The sequence below is a fragment of the Podarcis vaucheri genome (assembly GCF_965113315.1).
Source record: "Podarcis vaucheri genome assembly, chromosome: 11".
NCBI lineage: Eukaryota > Metazoa > Chordata > Lepidosauria > Squamata > Lacertidae > Podarcis > Podarcis vaucheri.
The window spans coordinates 22,895,695-22,909,586 of NC_138749.1; positions in this window are offsets into that span (position 1 = coordinate 22,895,695).

Sequence of the window (13,892 nt, forward strand, 5' to 3'; positions counted from 1 at the left end):
CACCGTTCAATCGTGAAGCACAGACATGCAGGAGGTTCCAGGTGCGATCTCTGGCAACTCCAGGTTTCTTTCTCTCTCTTTTTTAAGGATCAAGTAGCTGGTGGAAAGGAAAACCTTTGTCTGAGACCCAGACAACTGCCAGAGTATTATTTGTTTATTCAATATTAGACCAAAGACTCATAAAGTCTGGCATTCCTATGGGAAGCCCATAAGCACAATAGGGTTCTCATGGTCCCAGCAATGAATATTCACTGCCTCCAATACTGGAGATCACATAGCCAGCAGGACTAGTAGCCACTGATAGCTTTATCCTCCGTGGATTTGCTAAATCCGCTTTTAAAGCCTGCTACACCTTGTGGTTGTGAATTCCAGAGCCTAGCTATGCACTGTGTGAAGAAGTACGGTACTTTCATCACCTTTCCTGCTCTATGCCATCCTTTGGGCAACAGAAACGATGTGATCTGTTACAGCGCAGAAAAGTTCAGGAAGGTGTCTAATAGCCTCTAAGCCTTTTAGTGGTGGGTGGAGACCAGCAGAATGCAAGGGATACTGTCCAATACCAGCATTGCACTGAAAGGAACAGCGGTTTTAAAAAAAACAAAGCCACCATCCTGCAGCCGCCATCCGTTAGCACCACTGAAGCCTGTTTTCAGGGTGGGGAAAACCTGTTTGTTTTAACATGACACAGAACCAAGTGTGCTAACTCTAAAGCACAGCATCATATACAGAGAAGTATGTGTTGGAACAGCTGTGGCCTCAGCATGAGTGCTTGTGGATCACCATGAATTTTTCCAGTGTATCATAATTACAGAAACACCTGTGCCAAACAGCTTACTCCTGATCCTCTATAAAAGTTCAGAAAGCCCTTCAGTTTTCTCATTTCTTACAAGCCTGTGCTGCCTGGAAGCCAAATCAGTGCTTCTCGATATGGGATGCTGTACAATTGCTCCTTTTCATGGCTGAAAGCCTGGGGGAGAACTGGGAGGGGGGAGGGATGCTCAGGTGCATTTGTCGGCATATAATTTCCCTGCTTGATTATTTGCTGTCGAAGGCGTACGGTTCAGCATGCAGCTAAGACGGCCTGAAAATGCAATACCAGTCAACGAGATTTAAGCAGCCTAACTGGTTGCACTTAGCAGCCCAAGTGCACTGCAGCTCAGATCATTTTTAATTCCAGTAAAAGAAAAGAAAGTATTTGGGGGCATAAATCAACTCCCACTGGAAATGTTGCAAGAACAAATCTTATGTGTGTTTAATGGTATTTGGAGAAATATGTGTCCTACATTTCTGTGGGCATAACCTATGCCTCAAGTATCTGTTTAGCTGATGTTTTGCTACAATATTGTGTTTCCCTGTGTGTATCATATGATGAATACAGTGCAGCCTCAAGCATGAATAGCTTTGGTTTGGTTGTTATTCCACAAGTAATAGCACTACAGCTGCATTTCCTTTGGGAATTGTTGGCTAAAGTCTATTAGATTATTTACATTCAAGAACCCAAGAGCATCAGCTTAGACAGGGTCATAAGAAAGTCATCCTTAGCAGTCACCACAGAAAGCATGACTGCCTATGCTTGAGGCAGAGGTCCAAAAAAGGGGGAAAGAGAAAGTCAGGATTTAGCTTTCCAGCTTAGGTCTTCATCTCACCAGACAAGGGTGGAAATATAGGAAAACGGAGGGCAGTGCATCCACGCGGTATGGTATGGACCCATCGAATCAGAAGTGAGCAAGTGTTTCAGGGTCAAGAGTTGTATTCCTCTGGGGGGAGTGTTTGGACCACTTTGGCATACAAGTGGTATATAAATTAATAAATGACAATAATAATAATTATTATTATATTTGTGGCATTCTCCCTTCCATTTATTCTCTTTGTCTCTCTTTCTCTCTTGCATGCATGCATGAACATGCATCCATTAAAAAAAAAATCCCACACTAGCACCCATCCTTTTTCCACTTCATTTGTTCATCATCCTTATAATGATTATACCATTCAGTCTACTCCACTTTCTTCCTTATGCGGCACAAAATGCAGTAACTGAGGGCCCGTTCTGACAAACCTGAAAGGAAGTTAAAATGAGAGTTTTACTGTAGACTGATTTGGGGTTGAGGTTTCATCCTGGCCATCACTTTACTGTGTCAGTAAATATCAGTTCTCATACACAAAAACAAAAAACACATCTCCATTTCATTGAAAGCTTAGGTACAGCCAGCCTTCACTTCAGTCACTGTGTATAGCAAGCATGAGGAACTCAAGGCCTGCAGGACAAATGTGGCCTTCCAGGTCTCTCTGTGTGGCCCTCAGAACTCTCCCAAGACCACACACACCCAAGCCACACCCCTTATTGTCCCTTGAGTGCCTTTCTCTAGATTGAAAGTGCCATTGAACTCTGATGATGCTTCTTGCTTGCCTAGACAGGAGACAGAGTGAAGAAACTAGCATACTGCGCAAAGGTGAAGTCTACATTTAATGCTATGTCTACTTTTGCCTCTGGCGGGCCATCACTAGTATATGGCCCCTAGAAGCGAATGTGGCCATCGGCCTTTATAGGTTATGTGAATCATCCCTATTAACCACAAGTGGCAAAGCCTAGCATTACGTACCCAAGTGTGGGTGGACTTCAGGTATAAAGACCAAGGATGAAAAGAAGGAGGAAGAGGGGAATAAAGACTTGGAGCTATTTCTTTGTAGTGGAGTGTGAATGCTACCAATGAACTAAGAAGTGCACAAACTAGAGCTGTGCTGGAAATTTCATGAATGTCTTTTCTGGTGTGTTTTTTCCAGAAAAAAGCTTTCTGGAAAACCATGGAACTGAAGAAGATTTTTTTTTCCCTGAAGTCTTCAGGAGGGGTTGCCACTTTCCTCACTTTATGATCAGGGTGGGGGAACCTTTTGTAACCTAAAGGCCACTTCCTGAATGGGCCATCTTCCAGTGGCCACATGCCAGGGGTGGAGCAACAGATGTGACTATTTGTCTGGACTCTACAGTCAGAGGTTCTGCAAGCCCATCTGCCCATCCAGACAAGCAAGAGATATTGTCACAGGTCAAGGACACATTCTAGCCAGACACAAGACCTGGAGGAGGTCATGGAGGGCCCGAGATAAAGGGGTGTGTGGGTGTGTTGTTTTTCCATATGTTGTTTTGGCTTCTTGCTTTATAATGAGGCTTACTGAGTGTTGGTCGGCTTCTCAGAATGAGTTTTGGAGGATAAGAAAAACGCAAACACTATGCAGGATTGCAGGAAAGGGAAATTGCTTTTAGAAACCGAGTGAGAAATAATGGTGTGCATATTGGAAATGGCCTGGGTGGTGTCTGATTTTTAAAAGAGAGACGCTAGGGTGTGAATTAACCATTGGTGAGACTTAGAATGTCTTTAATAAGTTCCAGCAGGGAGAAGGAGCTAAGGTTCACTGGAGGTGCCAGTCTGCTGCCTATTTGGGTTGTACTCTTCTGGGCTTTGTTTACATTTAACTCTTCTTACTCCTCCCTCCATCCCTCTCTCTGCAGACAACAATTTTATTGCAGGGAGAGAAAGAAACGCCACACCCAGCAGGTAGAAATGGGGCTAATGGCTTCTCTTGGTCAGAAATCTGTGCATGCTTCTTGCAACCTTTGACAATGATCTTCATCCTATTCTGGACCCCAGAAACCCATCCACAATGAATTTTAGGCTGCAGGTCTATACACATTTTGCTAGCTGCTGCAATGAGCATATCTGTCAACTTCAGTTTCTCATTTTTCCTATCTCAAGTTCAGTTCTCCACATTTCCACATCAGTTTGCAAGATATTTTTTTTAATCCTCCTGAAAGTTCATCAGCATGTCTGGGTGGATTACTTCTTCTAATTTTATCTAATATGCACATTTTTGCTAACTAATTTCACCTAATATGTATAATGGATTTTTGTATGTTACTTTCACCACCGCATGCATACAAATACATGCACCCTTTACCCTAGTATGTGCATTTTTCTACACACTATTTGCAAAATTCAGAGACATGCTGATTTCAAAGGATGGTTGTGTGTTTGTGTGTTGTTTCAAAGAGTGTGAATTGGGTAGGTTCACCTTTAAAGACAAACTGAATTGAACTTCTCCCCCATCCCTACTTGTGAGTAAACCCAGAGGGCACAGTGAGACTTGCTTCTGTTCAAATGTGCATAGGATGGCTCTACAATTGCTGCTTCAAAGAGAGACAGCTTGTTTCTTTTCTCCTTATCTTCTGTAAATCCCATCATTCTGTCCAGTGGAACACACAAATGAAACTCAGTTTGGATAGAATCTATATAAAAGTGCTGCTACATCAACTGCTGTTGTAAATCATCAGAACCTTCAATGATCTGTGTTAAGATATCCATGTAAACAGATTAAGATGTATTCCATAAACTACTTAATCTACAATCCTAAGCACTTGAAAAGGCAAAGGGTTTCACACATTAAGTAAAGCACAAGCCACTTTCTAGCTATGTTGTTTATGGAACATGTGCATGTGTGTGTGGTGTGTGTGTGTGTGTCACATTACAACTTCATGCTTTCCATTTGTTTTCTGCATAAAATGTCATGTGATTTGGTATAGCATTCATAGAAATAGTCTGCAAATGCATGTTGGCATTGATTGCTTTCCAGCCACGAAAACCAGCTGACACTAAAATGTTTTATGGTTCAATGAGTTTGTGGTTGTTGTTTTTTAATTAAGTGCAGACTTAAGCCATAAAAGTTAGGGAAATTAATACACTGCAAAGCATGATTGGGAATGGGCATACTGTAGCTCAGTGTTGAAGCACATGGCTTTGAACGCAAAAAAATCCCTGACACCTCCAGTAGACTGGGAAAACCTTCTGGCAGAGACCCTCAAAGGAAACTGTCTTATACTGCACCATATTAATCTCATTCTGCATTGCCTCCACCAAGGGAAACCAATGTAGTGTCTTCTAGATGTTCTTGGACTCCAGCTCCCATCAGTCAGGGATGATGGGAGTTGTGCAATAATTTGTTCCGGAGGTCCATTCATAACATGAAACTGTTCTTAACCTGAAGCACCACTTTAGCTAATGGGGCCTCCTGCTGCCGCCATGCTGCTGGAGCACTATTTTTGTTCTCATCCTAAAGGAAAGTTCTTAACCCGAGGTACTATATCTGGGTTAGCGGAGTCTGTAACCTGAAGTGTATGTAACCTGAAGCGTATGTAACCCAAGCTACCACTGTAATGTCAAAACCATACAAAATAGACACCAATGGCAGAGACCTGTTCAGTTGGAATAGCTTATAGGAACAAAAAATATCATATAAGGAAAGGGCTGCTGGATGAGTCCAATGGCCTATCCTGTTCAGTATCATGTTCTCATGGTGGTCAACCAGATTTGGGGGGGGGGAGGATGTTCCCAGAAAGTGCAGGTGGGTGGACATTGATTTATTTTTTACATTTTTAGATGTATATCTGAAAAGCGTTAATGAGTGAAGAAGTCCAATGTGGTTGCAACTGTGGTTCTGTATGTTTAAAAAATGAAAAATGGGCACCCTTTTCATTTGTTGTGTTTAGGGTGGGCCCTTCTAGCTGAGCCTTTTCTCACTCGCAGCTTAAGATCAGGGTGCAGGCAGGGACCCTGACTGAGGGAGGAGCCACCATTTGCCCTCCCTCAACTGTTGCCTAGTAACAGTCATTCCATCAGGCTACCTGAACTGTTTGCATCACAGCTGGACTTTGTTAGAACTATATCTTTAAGAAGTGGCACTGAGGTTGCTTTTTCTCTTTTTCCTTCTCCCTCCCTTTCCCTTTTTCCTTCTGTGCAGTGGCGTAGCGTGGGGGGTGCAGGGGGGCCCGGCCGCACCGGGCGCAACATCTGGGGGTTAGGGTTAGGGGGCGCAAATCCACGGGTTAGGGGGCGCAAATTACTTGCCTTGCCCTGGGTGCTGACAACCCACGCTACGCCACTGCTTCTGTGCCCTGTCTTTTAGGCTGTAAGCCTGAAGGCAGGAGCTGTTCTACTACGGAACAGGTAAGCTACTCTGAGAGACGTTTTTTGCCTAAATGGCAAAATAAAAGTGCCATCTGCATAAATAAATGTCATATTCAAAGCGTTTTTAAATTTTTTATTTTGCTTTCTTCTCTTCTCTTCCCTTCCTGGCCCCCCTCCCCGCCCATTTTGTGATAGCTTCCCTTGACAACAGTGCACCAAACAGCCCTATGAGATTCCAACCTGCCCTTATGTTTTCTCCACTGTCCCACTGTTAACAATGTGTGCCGAAATCTATGACCTCAAGTAGGGACACAAGGGTCTGTTATTACTATTTCAGCTACCAATAAACCCCAAGCACGGGTAAGTTTGACCTTATACAGCATGTGCAGATTTATTTGGAGGCGTTTGGGAATGCCACCTGCTCGCATGCCCTTTTAACTATATCCACACAAAGCATTTGTCTAACCACACACAGTCACCACAGTCCTTAAAGCTTCACAAGAGGCTTCTTGTATTTAAGGTCACAGACAGCCTGCACAGACACAACACCCCTTCCCAGTCCTTCCCTTGGCTCGTGATGAACCAAATACGCAAAAGAGACAACTGGTCTAATAAAGCCGCTGCAAAATGATTCAGATTTTTATGGAGACAGTGCAGTGAAGTTTCTTATGATGGTTTGCTTGATGAACACCTGAGAGTGGAGGACAGAGTGCTGGCCAGCCTGAATTTGTATGCATAAAAACCAGGAAAAGAAAACAACAATACGGTCATGTCTATGTTTATGTGTATGACCATTTTTTTTTCATAATCTTTGTAGGTCGCTTTGAGATTTTTTGTAAAAAGAAGAAGTAATGAATGAATAATAATGATGGTTATTATCTAATAGAAGTAAATAAATAATGTAAACTTCCCAAATAGATCTAATTTGCACTAGACAAGCTCACAAACAATTTTCCAATAGGGTTTCAATAGTTTTATGATAACAGAATTTGGCTACTTGAACTGGTTCTAAAACCAATGCAAATATTTGTCACTAAAGTACAGTATTTTTCCGTGTATAAGATGATTTTTTTATTATTTAAAAATATTTAAAATTGGGGGTTATCTTATACATGGATAGTGCAGAGGGGGGACGGGCGATTGGTGGCAGCCGCGAGCAGAAGATTGTCAGCAGTGATTGTGCAGGTGATTGGTGTCTGTGGCAAGGCCTGCTGGCGATTGGCTGCTGCTGTGGCAATTGGGTTGGCGATTGGCGACGGCTGGCGGCGAGCGGGAAGACGATTGGTGGCTTTGGCAAGCTGTGCGATTGGCAGTGGCAGTCAGGCAGGCAATTCCCCCTCCCAAAAAAAGCTCAAAAACTCTGGGCAATCTACCCCCATTTCCTTAATTTGGTAAATAGGGGTTTTTTATACATGGGGATGTGTTAAACACAGAAAAACACAGTACTATGTGTTAAAATTAAGGAAGTTCTTTCCATCGCTCTTTTCCATTTCTGATTTACTGGTGCAAGATGGCGTGATGCAGCCAAACCCGAAATCCCACTGAAGGCACCTTGAAGTCCCACTGATTTCAAAGGTAGAGCTTTAAACATCTGCTTGGCTTTTGCCTGGATGCTCCAAATGGCAGCCATAACACTTGGAGCTTTGCACAATATGGACCACCCTGACCATCTGGAAAGCATACCTTTCTGCTGGCAAATAGGGTTGCCTTGAGAACTCTGCACGTGAGCTGAATGTGCTGAGAATGTGCCAGAGTGTCTACGGAGGAGGAGGGAAGAACCTTTCTCAGTTCACTTTCCCACATTCACTTCTAGGCAACCTTCCGGAGGTCACATGACAGTGGTGGGCAGAGCCAAAGGCAAAGGTGGGCGGAGCAATGGATAGAAATGTAGGCTAATTTCTATACACACAGCTCTCTCTCTATACTCCAAGCGAGAGTCATTATGAGAGTTCAATGACATATTCACGTCCTCTCACTGAGGATGTCAAACCACTCAACCATCCCAATTTGAGCGGGACATCTGGAATATAATTATTTGTTGTTATTATTATTATTATTATTATTATTATTATTATTATTATTATTTATTTGTACCCTGCCCATCTGGCTGGGTCTCCCCAGCCACTCTGGGTGGTTTCCAGCAAAGATTAAAAATACATTAAAATGTCACGCATTAAAAACTTCCCTGAACAGAGCTGCCTTCAGATGTCTTCTAAATGTCAGGTAGTTGTTTATCTCTTCGACATCTGATGGGAAGGCATTCCACAGGGTGCCACGACCATGAAGGCCCTCTGCCTGGTTCCCTGTAGCTTTGCTTCTCGCCATGAGGGAACCGCCAGAAGGCCCTCAGAGGTGGACCTCAGCATCCAGGCAGAATGATGGGGGTGGAGACGCTCCTTCAGGTATACTGGGATGAGGCCATCCCGGCTTCTGACTGGATCCCAGAATGTCCCATTTTTTGGTCCGGCACTGTGGCATGATTCAACTAGCTCCCATGAGAGCTTGGGACCAAAGAAAAAACTGAGTTGCTTCATGGATGTTTTAGCTGAGATCCCTGCATTGCAGGCGGTTGGACTAGAAGACCTCAGGACACTTTCCAACTCTACGATTCTATGAGTGTCCCTATTTGGATCAGTGGGATGTTGGAGGATATGGGGTGTGAAGCAAGGCCAGTGCAGGGCATGTGGCCTGGGAAGTGTGACACCCTAAAAAAAATGGCAGCATTTCTGGAACATTCTAAGGTAGCTGATTTAAGAAAAAGACCTAAAGCGATTGGCCAAAATGATGGGTTTCTATTCTTAGCTGCTATTTTTCTCCTACTCCCAAGTACTTACAAGATGATATTCCTGCCCCGCCAGTCCCTGCTCCAGCGCGTTCTGGGTCTGTGAACTGCCATTTTAAATTTCTCATAATGCCCCTCTTGTAGCATTGCTCCAAAGCACTGTGGGGAATTTTAAAGGGAGACTCGGAGCCACCGGCCAGCACTTCAAACTGACCCTGGGGCCAGGAATCCACTAACTTAGGAGAGGGCCCTTCAAGGGACAATTTCCCAAAGATCCCCACAAAACTGAGAAGAGTTTGCTTGCAGGAAGTATCTCAGATATGAGTATAAAATCTCTTTGTTTCCGTCGTCATTTATAAAATGGGACCAACCATGTTGAAAATGTTAGCTCAGTATTAACCCCCCCCCCCCAAAAAAAGAAAAACTTGTCTCATTCTAGAGAAGTCATAACATTTTCCAAATCTGTGCCTAAACTGTGTAGGAAAGATTTTCTATTTACCACATGCTCGGGTGCTTTGCTTCACAAAGACATTCAACAGGCAGAAAAAGTACCTCATGCACACATACTGTTCCTATCTGTTACAGATAGGTAGCCGTGTTGGTCTGCCATAGTCAAAATAAAAAAATTCCTTCCAGTAGCACCTTAAAGACCAACTAAGTTAGTTCTTGGTATGAGCTTTCGTGTGCATGCACACTTCTTCAGATACAGATACTTCTGTTTCAGTGTATCTGAAGAAGTGTGCATGCACACGAAAGCTCATACCAAGAACTAACTTAGTTGGTCTTTAAGGTGCTACTGGAAGGATTTTTTTTATGTTCCTATCTGTTAAATGTTTTGGGGAAGCAAAGTACAGTGGTACCTCTGGTTAAGAACTTAATTCATTCCAGAGGTCCATTCTTAACCTGAAACTGTTCTTAACCTGAGGTACCATTTTAGCTAATGGGGCCTCCCGCTGCTGCCATCGTGCGATTTCTGTTCTCATCCTGAAGCAAAGTTCTTAACCCAAGGTACTATTTCTGGGTTAGCAGAGTCTGTAACCTGAAGCGTCTGTAACCCGAGGTACCACTGTACCTGAGTGTAACAACAGAGAAACAAGAACAATTATCAAGGAAAACTGAACCATCTGACAGTGATGGTCATTCTTCTGGAGGGCAAGATAAGCCTTGGAACAGGCGCTGGGGAAAATTCCCAATGTTTACTAAAATGAAAACTGATTAAAATGACAATAAAAATAACATTCCTTACAAAGGCATACTGAATATGGTTCCTCACAAGTTGTCTCAAAAAACCATTTTCTCATGAGACAGGGTCAGGTTCCCCCTCATTGTTATTTTCCTCAGAATGCAGCCAGACATATTAAAATGTATAGGCTTCTGAAACAAGCCAGCTTTTTAATGAGAAAACGCAAAGCTTGAGAATAGCAGCATTCTTGTGTCCCGTGAGACAATTCCTTTACAGAGTGGGCACCATTGTTGCCTTTACTGTAAGTTACATTTTGTTGTTGACAAAGCAAGAGGAGGGAGGCAGGGCGGTCAAAATATGCTGATATATGAAAGGAAGATTTCAGGTCCAACAATGCTGCTCCCCGACATTTAGGTGCGAGCAAAGCCAAATGTCTAGCATTTGAAGAAGCCAAAACAATAAAGGAAACTGCAGCTGTCTCTACGCGATGTCAGAAAACAGGTGTGATTCAAGTCTCCATACCAGGGCAATCATATTGATCTGCCGATGATGCACATCTGAGGCGCATATGGGACCGTTATGACCTGTTATGAGGTTTGCTTCCAGGAATATGGGCTGTTAAAGCCGCCCCTGTAATAGCAAATACTTTCTAGAATTGGGATAAACATTTTGCCCAGTGGATCAATACGAAGCCAAGGTGAAGCATGATCAAGGTGAAGCTTCAGTGAGAGAACGTGAACCATTCTACAGAGCAAACAACCCTCCGTTTTATCCACACTGATCCCACACACTGGCTCAGTCCTTGACCTGATGTAACCAAGTGCTTTGCTACATTTGTGAATTGGGAAGAGGGAGTGATCTTTTATCGAATTGCCAGAATGCTGTAAAGAATGAAGGCAGGTAAATTTTAATTTAAAATTTTTTGTTACTCCATCCTGTTGGCCTAGTTTTCTGCTGTTCTGTCCCTGACTATGTTTGCCACCAATTACCGTATGTCTTGTATTCTAATTACATTACTTTTCTCCTTGCAGACCAAGATAAGCTGGTGACACCAAAAACCACAAAATTTCCAACAGATGACATTTAAATTAGGGCCATGATGATGCAGAGTTTTAGTTTGCATAATTTTTCATTTAATATGGCATATGAAATGGCATATAAAATCTTTCGAGTTTATATATGTTTGCACACAAATTGCAATGGCTTTCAGGTATCATCTATCTATCTATCATCTATCCAGTATCCGACATGGAATTAAAGCTGAGATCCTGGGCCCCCAAATGCTTTTCATTTCATACTTAGCACCAACAGGAGATACACAATTAAAAGTTAACTGTATTCCCATCACTTCCATCCAACACCCTCTCATCTTGGGGACCAGGTGCCTTCCAGATGTTGTGGTGTCTGGGGTTTATGGGAGGGCACCATGTTTGCAAAGGGTGTCATAGATAGAGTTCTACAGGGTTATGCAAGATGAGGGTCTGTTAGGATCAAGCACAGTGCTTTCTTCTAGGGAGGGAAAAGGTGCCAGTACTCACCATGAAGTTGTTATGGTAAGTGCCACATTTTAAACCAGTGCTTTTCTTCTAGAAAAGAGGCAGTAGCGTACCATTGAGCAGTGGTAGGGACACAGGTGGCACTGTGGTCTGAACCACTGAGCCTCTTGGGCTTGTCTATCAGAAGGTCAGTGGTTCGAATCCCCGCAATGGAGTGAGCTCCTGTTGCTTTGTCCCAGCTCCTGCCAACCTAGCAATTTGAAAGCACGCCAGTGCAAGTAGATAAATAGGTACCACTGTGATGGGAAGGTAAACAGCATTTCCATGCACTCTGGTTTCCGTCATGGTGTCCCGTTGTGCCAGAAGTGGTTTAGTCATCCTGGCCACATGACCCGGAAAGCTGTCTGTGGACAAATGCTGGCTCCCTTGACCTGAAAGCAAGATGAGCGCTGCAACCCCATAGTCACCTTTAACTGGACTTAACAGTCCAGGGGTCCTTTAATTTTTACCGTTGAGTACCCCCAGAAAAAAACACTGACTGGTATAGTAACTGTATGACTACTTCCCAGTTCAAATATTTCCTTGGCCACAAATTTGCTGAAAGTGGCCTTAAGTCAACATGGCACTGGACATCCCACCCACAACATCTGGATAACAATACCAGCTCACTTTGCCCAGATCTTGCAATACATTATTGGGGTGCTGTGTGTGCAGTGCTCTGAGCCAAATATGCAGAACAACAGGAGGTCTGTAATCAGCCTCAGGTCACAAGAGACCCTTTTGCATCTTCATCCGTTGTGACTTTGAGCAGAGGGTGGAAAGCTTATCCGGCTTTCTCAATGGCTTATTATAGTGGTACCTCGGGTTAAGAACTTAATTCGTTCTGGAGGTCCGTTCTTAACATGAAACTGTTCTTAACCTGAGGTACCACTTTAGCTAATGGGGCCTCCTGCAGTTGGCGTGCCGGCGCCACACGATTTCTGTTCTCATCCTGAAGCAAAGTTCTTAACCCGAGGTACTATTTCTGGGTTAGCGGAGTCTGTAACCTGAAGCGTCTGTAACCTGAAGCGTCTGTAACCCGAGGTACCACTTTATTTCCTTAGAACATAAGGCAGAGATAGCCAACCAGGCGCCCCCAGCTGTTCTAGACTACAATTCCCACCAGCCTCAGCTCTGGAGGGCCCCACGTTGACTTCCCCTGGGGGGGGGTGTAAGGCTAAATCGGAGAGGCAGGACGTTTCAGCGGCAACATTTACAAGCCTGATTCATAAGGAAACGAGCAAAGTTTCAAAAGAGTCAGTGTCTGGGAAAACACCACCCGCTACGTGCGCGCGTGTTTTTAAGGGAAGCCAGAATAAATAAATAAAATATCCGGCTTTGTCAAAACCGTGCGGGAACACCGGGATCCATCCTAGACTCTGCCGCTACCTGTGTTCGACAGGAATCCCACATTTTTAACGGCGGTTCCTGCAGAAGCCTGGCTTGTTTTATTCCTTCCTGTCCGTGCATAACGGCATCCGCCATAAGAGGGCGCTCATCAACCCCGCATCAGGCGTGCTATTGAGAAAGGGGGGAAAGGGAGAGCGCGGCTGAACTGATTTGGGGGACGGGGTGAGACGGGGAGGGGGCGCGCGGCGGAGGATGCAAAGAAGCTTCTGAAATTATCAAAATGCCCCGGAGCTCGGCAATAAAGATTATAATGACTATACTCCCCACCACCACCACCAGCACCACCCAAATATGTATATATATAAATTGCAAGGAAGAGGTCAGTCATTTACCAGTCTGGTTGTGAATGGGTGTGACGGGGGGAGGGGGGGGATATGCCTCGGTGTGGTATTGTGATTCATGCCCATTTTTCAAAGGCGGGACCGTGGCCCAGTCTGAGGCACCCAAACAACTGTCTTCTAATATTAGCACGGCTGTATTTCTAGATCTATTATAGTCTGTCCAGACAGATCCCATTGTAATGGGATCTTTTATTAAAAGATTAGCACTATCTCCTGCAGTTGGTGGAAAAAAATCTGTTATCACTGAGTTATTTGCAGTTGTAGGAAGGGGGGTTGGTGGGGGGGCAGAGAGAGAGAGACTTGGGGATGGAGGGGGGAAGAAGGGGCAGACGGGGGGATAAAGGGGGGGGGAGTCTGAAGAAGGATCGGCCGGACTTCGGTACAAATCCCAGTGACTTGGCAGGAAGCAAGAATGTTTGCCTGCATTTTTTGCTGTCTGTTGCCCTGTTGGTAAGGGCCGGGCACTGGACGAGGCTCGGAGGAGGTGGGGGGGGTTTTATTGTTGTTTTTAAAGAGGCGGATTTTTGAATCAACACTCCCCATTTTTTTCCCGTTAAGTAATCGTTTGGTATAAAAGGAAATATCGCCTACTCAGTTTCATTCAGCGGTGCCAAAAAATGTTATTATAAATGAGTCCGCCAACTCTTCTTGAAAGAAGCCGAGAAGAATGCCAGACAGCGCTTAATA